The sequence below is a fragment of the Camelus ferus genome, chromosome 12 (genome assembly GCF_009834535.1).
Source record: "Camelus ferus isolate YT-003-E chromosome 12, BCGSAC_Cfer_1.0, whole genome shotgun sequence".
Classification (NCBI taxonomy): domain Eukaryota; kingdom Metazoa; phylum Chordata; class Mammalia; order Artiodactyla; family Camelidae; genus Camelus; species Camelus ferus.
Window position 1 is genome coordinate 14,924,389 of NC_045707.1, and position 12,513 is coordinate 14,936,901.

A 12,513-nucleotide genomic window follows, 5' to 3' on the forward strand; every position below is an offset into this window, starting at 1 on the left:
AGGAGTAGTAGGTGCAAATGGGGAATAGAGTCCACATGCAAATACACAAACAACTAGGTGAGTTTCAGAAACTGGAAGTGATTTGTTATAGTTTGTTACATAAAATATAAGGAAAAGGGATTGGAGAGTGTTGAGACTGAAGGATTATGCAAAGAATTGATTACGAAAGGACCTTATTCCAAACTCAATAAGAGCCATTAAAGGAAAGAGGAATAATGAACTTTGCATTTCAGGAAGATCATTCTGAGTGCTGTGTGCAGAGAGAATAGATAAAACAGAGTTGGGGATGGGGGAACATGAGGCAGAGAGACTGGTTAGAAGATGGCTGATTACTCAGTGATAACACCGATAAGGAAGTGGTAGTGGCAATGGAAAGAAGTAGATATGTTTGGGAAATACATGGAAGATTGAATCTAGAGGAGCTGATGATGTGTAGGAATGAGGAGCAGCAAGGAATGAAGGATGGGGTACTGGCTCCAGAGCCAGGCAGGCTTGGGCTCAGTTCTCTTTTTTATCACAATTTAGACCGTATTAGAAAGCCCATTATAGATTTAAAGAATGGACTGGAAGGCTTTGAGATGGAAGACAAAGACTAGTTAGGAGGCTATTGCAGTCATCCAAGCTTTATGATGAAAGCCACGGGGAGAGAAGGAAAGAGATAGATTAGATGGAAAGAGATGGATTTGGGGGATATTTAGAGGTTGACTTATCAGATTTAGGAACAGACAACAAATTAAAAAGACTAAAGGACTGCAAGAAATATAGATGTCAAAAAAGGAAACCAGAGCACTGGCCAAAAAGGAAGAGAAAAAGCAGAAGACATTGATTGATGTTACAGACACAAAGGAAGGACAGTGTCAGGACAGAGTGCTGAGTAGTAGTATCAAATACTGTAGAGGTGTTGCAAAAGAGTGTTCATTAGATTTAGCTACAAGGAAATAAGTACACAACAAGGGCTTGGCACAAAAGACACAACACATGTTTTCTGGCCCAGAGAAGTTCAAGGTCTGGGGAAGGATGGAAATTGTGTTGAGTGCTGTGAGAGAGAGGTCGATGCAAGAACTTTCAGACACTAGGAACTGCATAACACTTCCTAATTTCATCCCACTGTGGTGTACACTGTCTCACACCACATCACTGCTTCTGCGTCCTGTGTGAAATGATCATATAAGTCCACTTCATGCTGCCTTCCCTTGTGCAGGTTTGATTGTAAAAGGATAAATTCAAACAAGTTTCCCTTAAATTCTATAATAAAAACACACCACAAATTCTAAATTTAAACAAGGAGATGAACATGATTATGCTGACATGCTGAATTTACATTTATCTTCATTTTAGGTTCAGTACTGATCAATGTATTGAGTGAATTGGCTCTCACTGAGTATGGCCTTTAAAGACTATCTGCTGCATTTCCCTTGGCTAAATTCCAATGATAACAGTTTAGATAAGAATATAACCCCATATATGCATTCAGAATTTATATGAAACTTAATATTAAATTTTTCAACCTCTGGTCAACAAATGTGCTATTACTAAATAAAGTTTTTTGTGGATAATGATGGTAAGAACCTGTGGTGATTCTGGTAACTGAGTTTCCTCTATTTTGGGAAGGACTTATGTGTATAGCAGAGATAAATATTAATGAATTTCTGTTTCAGAGGTAAGAGTTATAAAAGAATGCAATAAACACCTGTACTCTGTAATACTAAAAATCTATCTCTGGTATTGTAATGCAATGCTTTGAGGTCACTCATTAATGTTCATTTACCAAACTACTCTTTTTAACAAAATATTTATGTACTGAGATACACATTTTAATTTGTAATTTTGCTCTGGTACACTGGGGAGGCAGTTTACCCAAGTCTATTAATGAAATCTGACATTTGGAAAAAGGGGACAAAACTTAAAGAGGTTCAAAGGCATCCTGAGAAGAGAAGAAAGAGAAGGAAGTGGAAAAGACAGTAGATAATTTCATTTTTCCATGAAACACAATTTATAATTTGGTCGTATTTCATTAACCCAGATTACACACATTCACAAGAATGCACATTGAACTGCTTCAGTCCTGCCACTCCTTCTCCGCAAAGCAGATGGAAATTAGGTGGCAGACTGGGAAGGTTGCCATGGTGCACTGGCTACAGGGATTTAATAGCAATCAAAAGAAGCTCCAGAATCCCTTCCCCCAACCATCCAAATGTGTGTTTCTCTTTTTTTTCTCAAGTCCTTGTCTTAATTAATTCCACGTTAAAGATAAAACAGGTTGAGATTGATTTACTAGTGGAAAAAAAATTTTTTACTGCCTCCAAAAGTGTTTATAGGTGCACTGATAATGTTAGAAATGAAATACTGATGCATTATAACTAGTCCATTTTTATGTAGAGCTAGCCACACAAAAAGAAATAATCTAATTTTTAAGCATCTTATACAACATGCCCCCATCTTTGAGACTTGTATTTATTACTGGGTTTTATACCCCTGGATGACCTACAGGCATCTCAAATTCAATTTATCTAAATGAAATTAGTTTTTCTCCACTACTGTCCTCAGTATTCTATACTTTCAATTATTCTATATTCTCCATATCAATTTATACTCACCATCTTTCTAGTCTACCAAGTTGGATTAAAATAATAATAACCTCATATAATACATACTGTGTACCAGGCACTATTCTTAGTGCTTTATGTATAGTATTCACTGATTTAAGTTAATCCCAATCACTAAATTCTATAATTACATTTCACAACTGTCTTAATAAATATTTGCAGAATGAACAAATGACTAATCTAAAGCTTGACCAGTTTTAATTAGCCAAAGGACCTAGTTCAAGGAGAGAATGTTGCAGAACATTTAGGACTTGGTCTTTGAAACTTCCTCTTTAAGCATTACATACATAAATCCAAGAGCCAAAATAGTAGAGGATAACCCTTTGTAACATATTGGAATCGTCCTCTACATCAGTGTTTCCTAAATGTGCTGAAGTAACTAAAGTGCTAGTTAAAAGTATCGATTTCTAGTTCCTGCACTGAAGAGTCTGATTCAGTAGGTCTAATTCAGTAAATAGCATTCTCTTAGAATTAGCAATTTAGAGCCAACGAGCTTTAGTGCTTTGGGGTGGCATAGTTCATTTATTTCTAAATTCTGATAACCTCTGGATAAATTGGCAGATAATTACTCTCCAGACAGTTGTAATCCTGAAAGACACAACTTCCAATGATGACCAGCCTAAACGGGTGTTTTAGGAAACATGTCTCCATCTTTCTTCAGGTTAAAAAATCAATTATGCATTTGCCGAAGAGAGGAAAGGCTGGGTTTTTCTTCATCTGCCCTGCCCAAAAGGTCATTTCTCCATTCCCTTTAAACATTGATTATGCATGTGTTGAAGAGAAAGGATTATAAAAGGATGCAGGTTTTTTTCTTCAACTGCTTATAAGAATAGCAATCTGTTATTCTAGTATACAGATTATACTAGGTTTACTCAAGACAGCATGGCCTGAAATAAGTTCCCCCTATGGTAAGATTATCTCTGGATTTAGTATATTTTAATAAAGAAGCCCAGTATTAATATTTTTCAATGATTTCAGTATTTTTGGATATGCAGGAGAGACTTCATTCTCACCCTTCATGTTACTAAGCAACGTATCATACAGTTGCTAGGAGACAGACTAGCAAGCTTGCGGGTAGTTCAGTTTTCCCTTATCACCTTGCATACCACGTGACTATACCCTAGAGAGTTTTACAGCTTTAAAGAAAAGAGAGAAAAATTAATGGCACATAGAAAGGATGGAAAATGACAAGGATGAGGGAATAGAGTAAGGAAAATAGCAAAGTATTTAAGAAGAGTGTGTGAGGTTGGCAGAGGAAAGCTATTATGCAATTTCCTTGAGTGAGTCATGAAAAAACCTTAAATTGCTAGTGCTCTATTTCATATTCTGTATGCTACTATCTTTTCTAAAAACAAATTAGACAGTAAACTTGGAGAAGAAGATCTTTCAGATAATATTCCTGAATATTTTCAGAAGGGTGGGAATCGGTTGTAACTCTTACAGAAGACTGGCAATTACAAACACATTAAACAAGCTATACATTATTTAAAATTCCATAGTCAGATATACAACATGATTTCCTTTCATTTCTCCTTCAAAATAGTTAAAAAAGGACAGTACTAAGAGGGAGGTTGGACCAACTTAGAAGCAAGATGATCATATAGGCTCCTGGGCAGTATGTATTTCTGTACAAAATTTAACAAATCTAATATAAAAGGAGGAAAGAAGGAACTGCTGTGCTCTACCTAGAGGACTGTTGTATCTGAAACAAGAAACCAGGCTCTAGGTTTCATTGTGCTCGTGTGAAAGGTTGAGTCTTCGTGTCTCTGTGGTATTTACTGTTGCTGGCAACCAGGAAGCACCCTAGCAATTGTTGCTAGGTCCTCAGTGCCTCTGTTTGCCTGAAACCTTAATCAATGCCAGAAACACCAGAGATAGACATCGTTGCACAAAATCTAGCGCCTGTTTTCCCAGTGGTCCTGCTGCAAACAGTCTATCTTGTGTTCAGTAAAAATCAGTGTAAAATGGAGACTTCACACAAAGAGTTCATCCCCAGCTTCCTCTTCATGAATGCCAGTTCTCTCCGTGTGGAGCACTAAGAAGAGGATACTGGGGGATGGTTTAATTAAAATAAGATTTATATTCTGGTGTCACCAGCTTTAACTAAATGCACAATAAAGAGTCTGAAACAAAGAACACAGACAAGAAAGATTTCGTTAGATTTAGATGACTTCCTCTTCTGAGGTAGGATGGTCCCCTTAATGTTTGCTGACAGCTTGAGATCATGTTAGTGACCACAGAAGCTGGTGCAAATGATGGCACCATTTCAATAAGAGTCCAGAAGATTCTGATAAATATCCATGTTAGCATCATCCCCAGAAATAACTGACATTGTCTCTTGAAATTAAACATCAGATCTTAGATGAACCTCACAATCTATACAGCCACTTACTCAAACCATCCTATATAAATGCAGCCTTTAAATTTTGTTTCCTGTGCAACTCCTGCCCAGTCATAGACAGTTTTAACTCTGAATTTACCTGGAAAAAATTACAAGTCTGGGGTGAGATTTAGAAAAGATTGATATTAAGATGACATAATATCAACTTAACATCAGGCATCTAGCCTCCAAAAGTGGGACTGAAGAGAGATTTACTATTGTCATTATTTCTAATTTTTAAGTACTTTATGTGTATTATCTAACTTAATCCTCAAAATAATTCTAGGAGATAAGTAAAATTATATTCACTTTTCTCCTTGGCTGAAGAAACTGAGGTTCAGAGAAGTTAAATAATATGCCCAGAGTTTCTCACAGCTAATAAGTGGCAAAATGAAAATTCAGGCCTGGCCCTATCTGGCTCCAGTGTTTGACCCTAAACTGTGTATGTATGTAGTACACGTATTCCATTTAATAGAGAATGACTTTCATGTGGGAGTAAATTGTGTGGTACATCAGTATGTCGAGGTAAAGAGCACTGGCTCTGGAGCTCCTCTGTCTCTAGGCAGGGTGGCTGAGACTCCGAAGGTCCGCCACCTCTGTGGCTGGCTTTGCCTTAACGGCCTGCCGGGACAGCGCTCTGGAACCCTGCCATTCCTCGTCCTTGCATTTCCCCAAATCTAGGTCATTCAATATGTAATAACAGGCAGTGGGGTCTCTACTTGGATGGTCCAGGCTGGGCTCTGCAATCCTAGTCCAGTCAAGCTGGCAGTTCTTTTTCAATGTGAGACATACTTGCACCTAGAGTCTTCCTGCATTCGTCTGATCTGTTCTTCTCATTTCCTTATCTAATCAGAGCAGGGGGTCATTTTTAGGGGCTGTTTGGTCTGAATTCTAATTTAGAAAAGGATGCCTTTTTAAAAGAACAATCTGGAGAGCTGTAACATTTTACATTATCCAAAGGGTAGTTCAGTGCCTTAGAGCCACATTGTCTCAAATCTTCATTCCAGAATAAAATCTTTCCATCTCCTTTGCATAACTAAAAAATTCACTGAATTGCTATTTCAAAACAAAGAAACATTTGATAATTAAAATATTTAAAAATCTTTCATTCTTCCATATACACTGGGCAGAAAACATGAAATAGTTACATGCAATAGTGTGCTGCGGTCTGCTTGTAAGGGCTCATGAGAATTGGTTGTCTGCATCTCTTCCCAGCTCTGTATTCAGTGACAGCACATTGATAGGTTGAAACTGGTCATGAGCAGAACAGTTATACCATGGAAATTGGCCAGTGCTACAAAATCAGGGATTTTTCCCCCTCTCTCTGAAAGCCAATTGTTAAACACTTACTAAAAAACCACTAGGAGAGGAGTGCTCAAAGAGCAGTGCATCAGCTGTTTAACTTCAGTGAAACATAGTCAATCTCATGTTACTGGGCATTATGTTATTGGACTTCTCATATATAGTATAAATGAAGGAAGTCATCTGCTCAGTGATGTGTACCAGTGCAATTGTTATTAAATGAGAACTTACAGCATGTACCCTCAGGCACAATTCTTGGTAGAAATTATGTTAACCACTTGACACAGGACAGGCTATGGTACAATCCACATCTTCCAAAAAAACTGAGTATATCTGACAGTGTCAGTATAAAGCAGGTTGCAGGGACAGCATAATTTTCTCATAACCACATCTGTAGGTAGCTTTTAGATTCTTAGATGATCACCCAAAGAGTCTTTACTGAAATTTATAGATGATAGGCCTAGTCTATAGATGACAGGCTTATGTGTGAGAAGCCTATGACCTGATTTAGAATAGTAATTGTTAGAAAAATGGAATTTAAAGATCCTGATTTCTATTGCTAAATTATTTTAGAAAGTTTATAATAATAGCTAACATTTCTTAATTTTTTACTATGTGCCAGGCTCTATTCTAGGCACTTTATTTGTATTAACTCATTTATTCCTCATTATAACTCTCAGAGATAGGTACTATAAGTATCCCCATTTTACAGATGACAAAGTTGAGGCACAAAATGTTTAAATAAGTTACTGAAAGTCACTAAGTAAATATTAGAGCCAGAGTTCAAACCCAAGAAGTCTGAGTTCTAATTTTTTATAGGTTTTCTGGTATATTTTTTAATGTTAAACATAGGTCAAGATTAACATTTAGGTTTAACAAGACACATAGAACCACTAATTCAGTGTTTTCAACCTTTTGACCATTGACGAATTGTAAAAAATACATTTTGCATTCATATTATATAATCCAAAATGAAATAATACTCTTACTATGCATAATATCATCTGGTATTTTCTACCTAAAATTCTATTCTATTTCACTTTTTAAATGCTGTCACATTTCACTAAGTTGATTTCTTGACCTACTAATAAATAGTAAACCTACTGTTTGAAATTCACTACACTAGATTTTTGTATATGTGGCTCCATGCCATGGCTTAATTTACTACTGGTATTTTATTTTACAACAGAATTTACAGTACTCTTATTTCCTTTCCAGTTACCCTATGATCTAGTAGCAAAGTCATTTGAAGATGGATATACAATTTTAAAAGATCCAAGAGGTAATGAAATCTAAGCTCGGCTGATGGCAGTGAAAATGGAAAGGAAGAATCCAATGTGAGAGATTTAAAGGCAGATTTTCAGAATTTGCTAACTGATAGGACTTGGGTATCTAGTGTCCCTCCCCAGATGATACAAACTAGTAATGTTACAAGTGTCCAGGCTGGGCAAAGAAGTAAGACATAGGATATGGAGTCATGGAGCAATAGCCAGATGCAGTGGCCCATCAAGTTTCCAGGCAAGTAGAGCTTTCCTGTAAGATTACCTCATTCTAAAGCTGAATTGCTAAATCCAAATGGGTGAAACAAGAAGGGAGGCATATATGCTACAACATCGATGAACTTTGAAAACATTATGCTAAGTGAAAGAAGCCAGATATAAAGGGCCACATATTGTATTATTTCATTTATATAAATTGTCTAGAATAGATAAATCCATAGAGATGAAAAGTAGACTAGTGGTTGTCTGGGGCTGGTAGGGAGAGCAGGTATGGGAAAGGGGAAATGGAGATTGACTTCTAATGGATACAGAATTTCTTTGTGGGGTGATGAAAATAATCTAAAAGTGATATGGCAGGGTTTGCACAACTCTGATTATACGTTAAACTATTAAATTGTGTACTTTAAGCGGTGAATTTTATGGGTTAGATATCATTGATTGAGTTAATTATACCTAAATAAAGCTTTTAAAAACAGATTATAGCTATGAAAAAAATATTTCCTGGTTCTGTTCACTGAATAGGTCTATAAATAATTACATACCAGTAGTGAAGAGCTCCCTTAGCACTAAGATTGTAAGTTTTAAAAAGTATTCCCAAATCATTTAGGTCAGAGAATCCTAGAATAGAATGTGAAAAAATAATCTAGCTGTATGACAAATGTATGAACCAACCGCTCTGAAAAAGATAGGAAGAAAAGATGTTGATTTAAGTAACTTTAGAAATGAGTGGAGTCTATAAGGCTAAAGGTGAAAGAGACCGTGCGTAATAAGTCAGTAAAGTTTTCCCCCGCAAAGGTACAGGTTAACAATTCTGAAGCCAATACACATTCATACTGGAATTGAACAATCAAATGAATGGATAGCAGATGGTGAGAGCCAGATTTCTTTCACAGTGTTGGAGTTAGAGTCTACAGTCAAGCAAGAAGAGAAATGATCCATGTGATAATGGATTAGAGTTGGAGACATTAGTGTGAACTCATTTTTAGCTTGCTATAGATACAATGGTTACATATAAAAATATTAATAAATATGTGTGTCTATATACAGAGTAGTATACATACATATATTTTCTCTGTCAGCTGAGAGTGCCTAGAAGCAGTAACACACCCTAATAGCAACAAGCACACCTATCCTGGTATTTCTAATAACATTCTCCAGTAAAAGGAAACAAAGCTCCTTGGAGAAATAGCTGATTCTAAGACTAGAGCAAGAAATATACAAGATGATCCTGGAGCATCTTGTAGTATTAGAAAGTAATGAAGTGCTCAAAAAACCTCATAATGATGGGGTTATGTCAAAGGGACACAGGAGCCAACTGAAAGAGCCCAATGGCCAAAGCTGGAGCAATTAGAGCACAAATAAATAAAGTAATATTGGATTAAAACCTAAGATACAAAATCAGTATCTATGAGTAAATATTAATGTAAATAAACAGTTGAATAAATGAATAAATAAATAAATGAAGGAGAACAGACAAACCTCCCATGCAGAAGAATTCCAAGTAATTTATGTAGATACTCCCCACTTAAGGAGATTGAGCATACCTTACCACTCCTTAACTGTGGGTTGTGCATAATAACTTTCTTCTGATGAGTACAGTATGAAGAGGGAGGGGAGGAGTAACTTTACAGTGGAAAAACCTGACAAACATTGCCTCAGCCTGGAGACCAAAATTAATGTCTTCGGTGATAAGTCTTGTTGACAGCATGAACCTCTGATACAATGTGATGAGAACTGCATCTTACCTCTGTGGTCTTTCTCCCTAAACCGCACAATCCTCAAGGCAATCATGAGAAAAACATCATCAGACAAATATGCATTGATGGACAGTCTACAAAATATCTGACCAGGACTCCTCGAAACTGTCAATGTCATCACAAAGAAAGTCTGAGAAACTGTCGTAGCCAAGAAAAGCCTGAGGAGACATGATGACTCAATGTAATGTGTTATCACTGGATAGGATCCTGGAACAGAAAAAGACATTACATAAAAGCTAAGGAAATCTGAGTAAAGTATGGACTTCAGTTAATAATAATGTAGCAATATTGGTTCATTAATTGTGACAAATATACCATACTAACGTAAGATGCTAATAATAGGGGAAACTAATATGTGTAAGATTTTTCTCTGTACTATCTTCACAATTTTTCTGTAATCTAAGACTATTCTACAACAAAAAGTTTATTTTAAAAAACAATTTCTTACTAAGAGGAATCAGAGCTCTTTGGAGAAATGGCTAATTCCTGATCTGGGGCAGAAAATGTACAATATGAATCTGAGACATCTTGTTATTCCAGAAAGGAAGTAAGTTCTCAAAAAATTAGTGGGATTGTGTCAGAAGGACACAAGAGCTAACACGAAGAGGCTCTTCTTGTTAAAAAAATGGGACATCATAAGCATTCAAAAGAACAATTGCTGCAATTGATGGAAATATACTCATCATATTTTTTAAATTATGATTTCATAAAGAGATTTTACAGAGAGAAAATGAAAAATATTCATCACTATATTCTGAAAATTGGCAAATTAAAGGAAAAGAATTAAGCTTAATCTTATCTTTTCCATATGAACTATGTTTCAGGCAACCAAATAGCACTTCTTCACAAAATAATTGTAGCTAATAAATGTAGGAAAAAGTACCAGATTAGAAAAATCACCCCTTTGCAACTATTAATGTTGAATCATCGATTCAGGCAAAGATCATCAAAAGATGATACAATTACAAGAAATGTTGATGGAGAATTTTACATGGAGGGCTTATGTGGTCACAGCCTGAACCTGCTGATGAGGCATCACTAACAGCTGAATAACCAGAAATTGTGTGCCTTCTGGCGTGATGCATTATGAAGAGCACAGTGCTACCTATGATCCTTGAACCTGGACGTAATCAAGCATTAGAGCTAACTTAACGATTTACACGAAATACAGAGATAGAGGAACAAGTTAAATAAACCATTAAGAAGCAAATAAACAAGAATGGCCCACATTGTTTTAATTATTCAATCAGAAAATGGCATGGAGATAAAAGGAAAAAGGAATGGCTTTAGATTAAAAAAGATAAGAGACATAACCAAAATAATGTGTTCCCCTTGTTTAGAATCCAGTTAAAACAAACTGATGATAAAAATAAATTTTTTTAGATAATCAGAGCAATCTGGATATGGAACAACAAATTGTTATTTATTCAGTATGATAATGGCATTGAGGTTATACAAGAAAATGTTCATATTTGTTAGAGATGGATGTTGAAGTATGCAGGGGTGAAATGACATGAAGCCTGCTTTCAAATAATAAATCAAAGAAAGAGGGATAGATGAAGCAAGTGTTGCAAAATCTTGATAACTGAAGTATCTGGATGATGGACATATAGCAGTTAATTATATTATTCTCTCTACTTTGGATTATGTTTGAAAATACTCATTAAAGTTTTTGAAAAGCAGGTTGCAGAAGACATATACACCATATTCCGATTTTTGTAGCCAGTGTGGTGGGCCCCCAGCTCTCCCTTTACTGAGGGCCTGTTGCCCTGGCTGCTGGGAGTGCCATTGGCAGATGCCCTCAGCTGTCAACCCCTTCAGAGACAACCTCTGTAGAAGGCTGCCGAAGGCTGCCTTGCCCAAGGTCATGCCGCTTCCTGAGGTGGCTGGGTCCAGTGCCTGACTGAGGTGGCAGTATGAAGCTAACTTGGTACAACTCTGAAGGGCCATTCTTGGCTAAGGCAGTTGGGCCTACATGACAACTTGACATCCCTCTGCCTAATCCTGCCTGCTTCCTTTCCCCTACTTCCCCAGATGTTGATCCCAAGGACAAGCCTTAATAACAATTGTGCATGCTAAATTCCACCTCAGAGTCTGCCTCCCTGGGAATCCTATTTGTGACAGTCTAATGGGTTGAATTGTGTTCACTTCTAAAATTCATATGTTGAAGTCCTTAACCTCCAGTACCTCAGAAGGTGAGCATATTTACAGATAGGTTCCCTAAGGAGGTAATCAAGGTCATTAGGGTGGGCCCTAATCCACTACTGTTCTTATGAAAAGGGGAAACTTGGACACATCTGAACTGTAGGAACATATGCAATGCATTTTTGCAGAGTTTGGCATTCCAAGAGAAGGAAGTGTGGGCAAGCACAGAAATCCATTTCCCTTAGATAGGAGACTTTCTCTAGCAATACTCACTTCTGGTCGTTCTGGGTTTCTTTCATGGCCAGTGGAACATGACAGTGGGGGAAAATCCCTACTTCTATTTTTAATGCTTTTTAATGCTTCAGGAAACATGTTGCTCATATGGACTCAATGATGAATCAGCTGAAACGACTCATTTATGCAGTTTTTAGAAGAGACTCAGAAGATTTCTTTAATTCCAACATTGACTGCAGTAGGAAATAATGTGCTTGACCTCATTCTACATCTAGCCAGAAAATAGGATTAATGTTTACCTCAGAACAGTAATATGAAGCTGAATGTTTCAGAAGAGGTTTTCGATGAGTAGTGTTTAAGAAATCCAACCTGTTTGGGCTGCGACTGAGATTGACTGTTTTCTAGTTTAGCTAAATAGGAATTCTATTTGTTCTTCCTTTAGTACCAGCCTGGGTGCCTAGTACTCATCGGAGGCCAACAGTCCTGGCCCTCTCACCTCTTGGGGGTGATTTTTAGGGTTCCTGAAGCCATAGCCAGGTGGGTCACTGACCTTGCCCCTTGCATGGTGTTGCCCTGCTACAGGGCATACC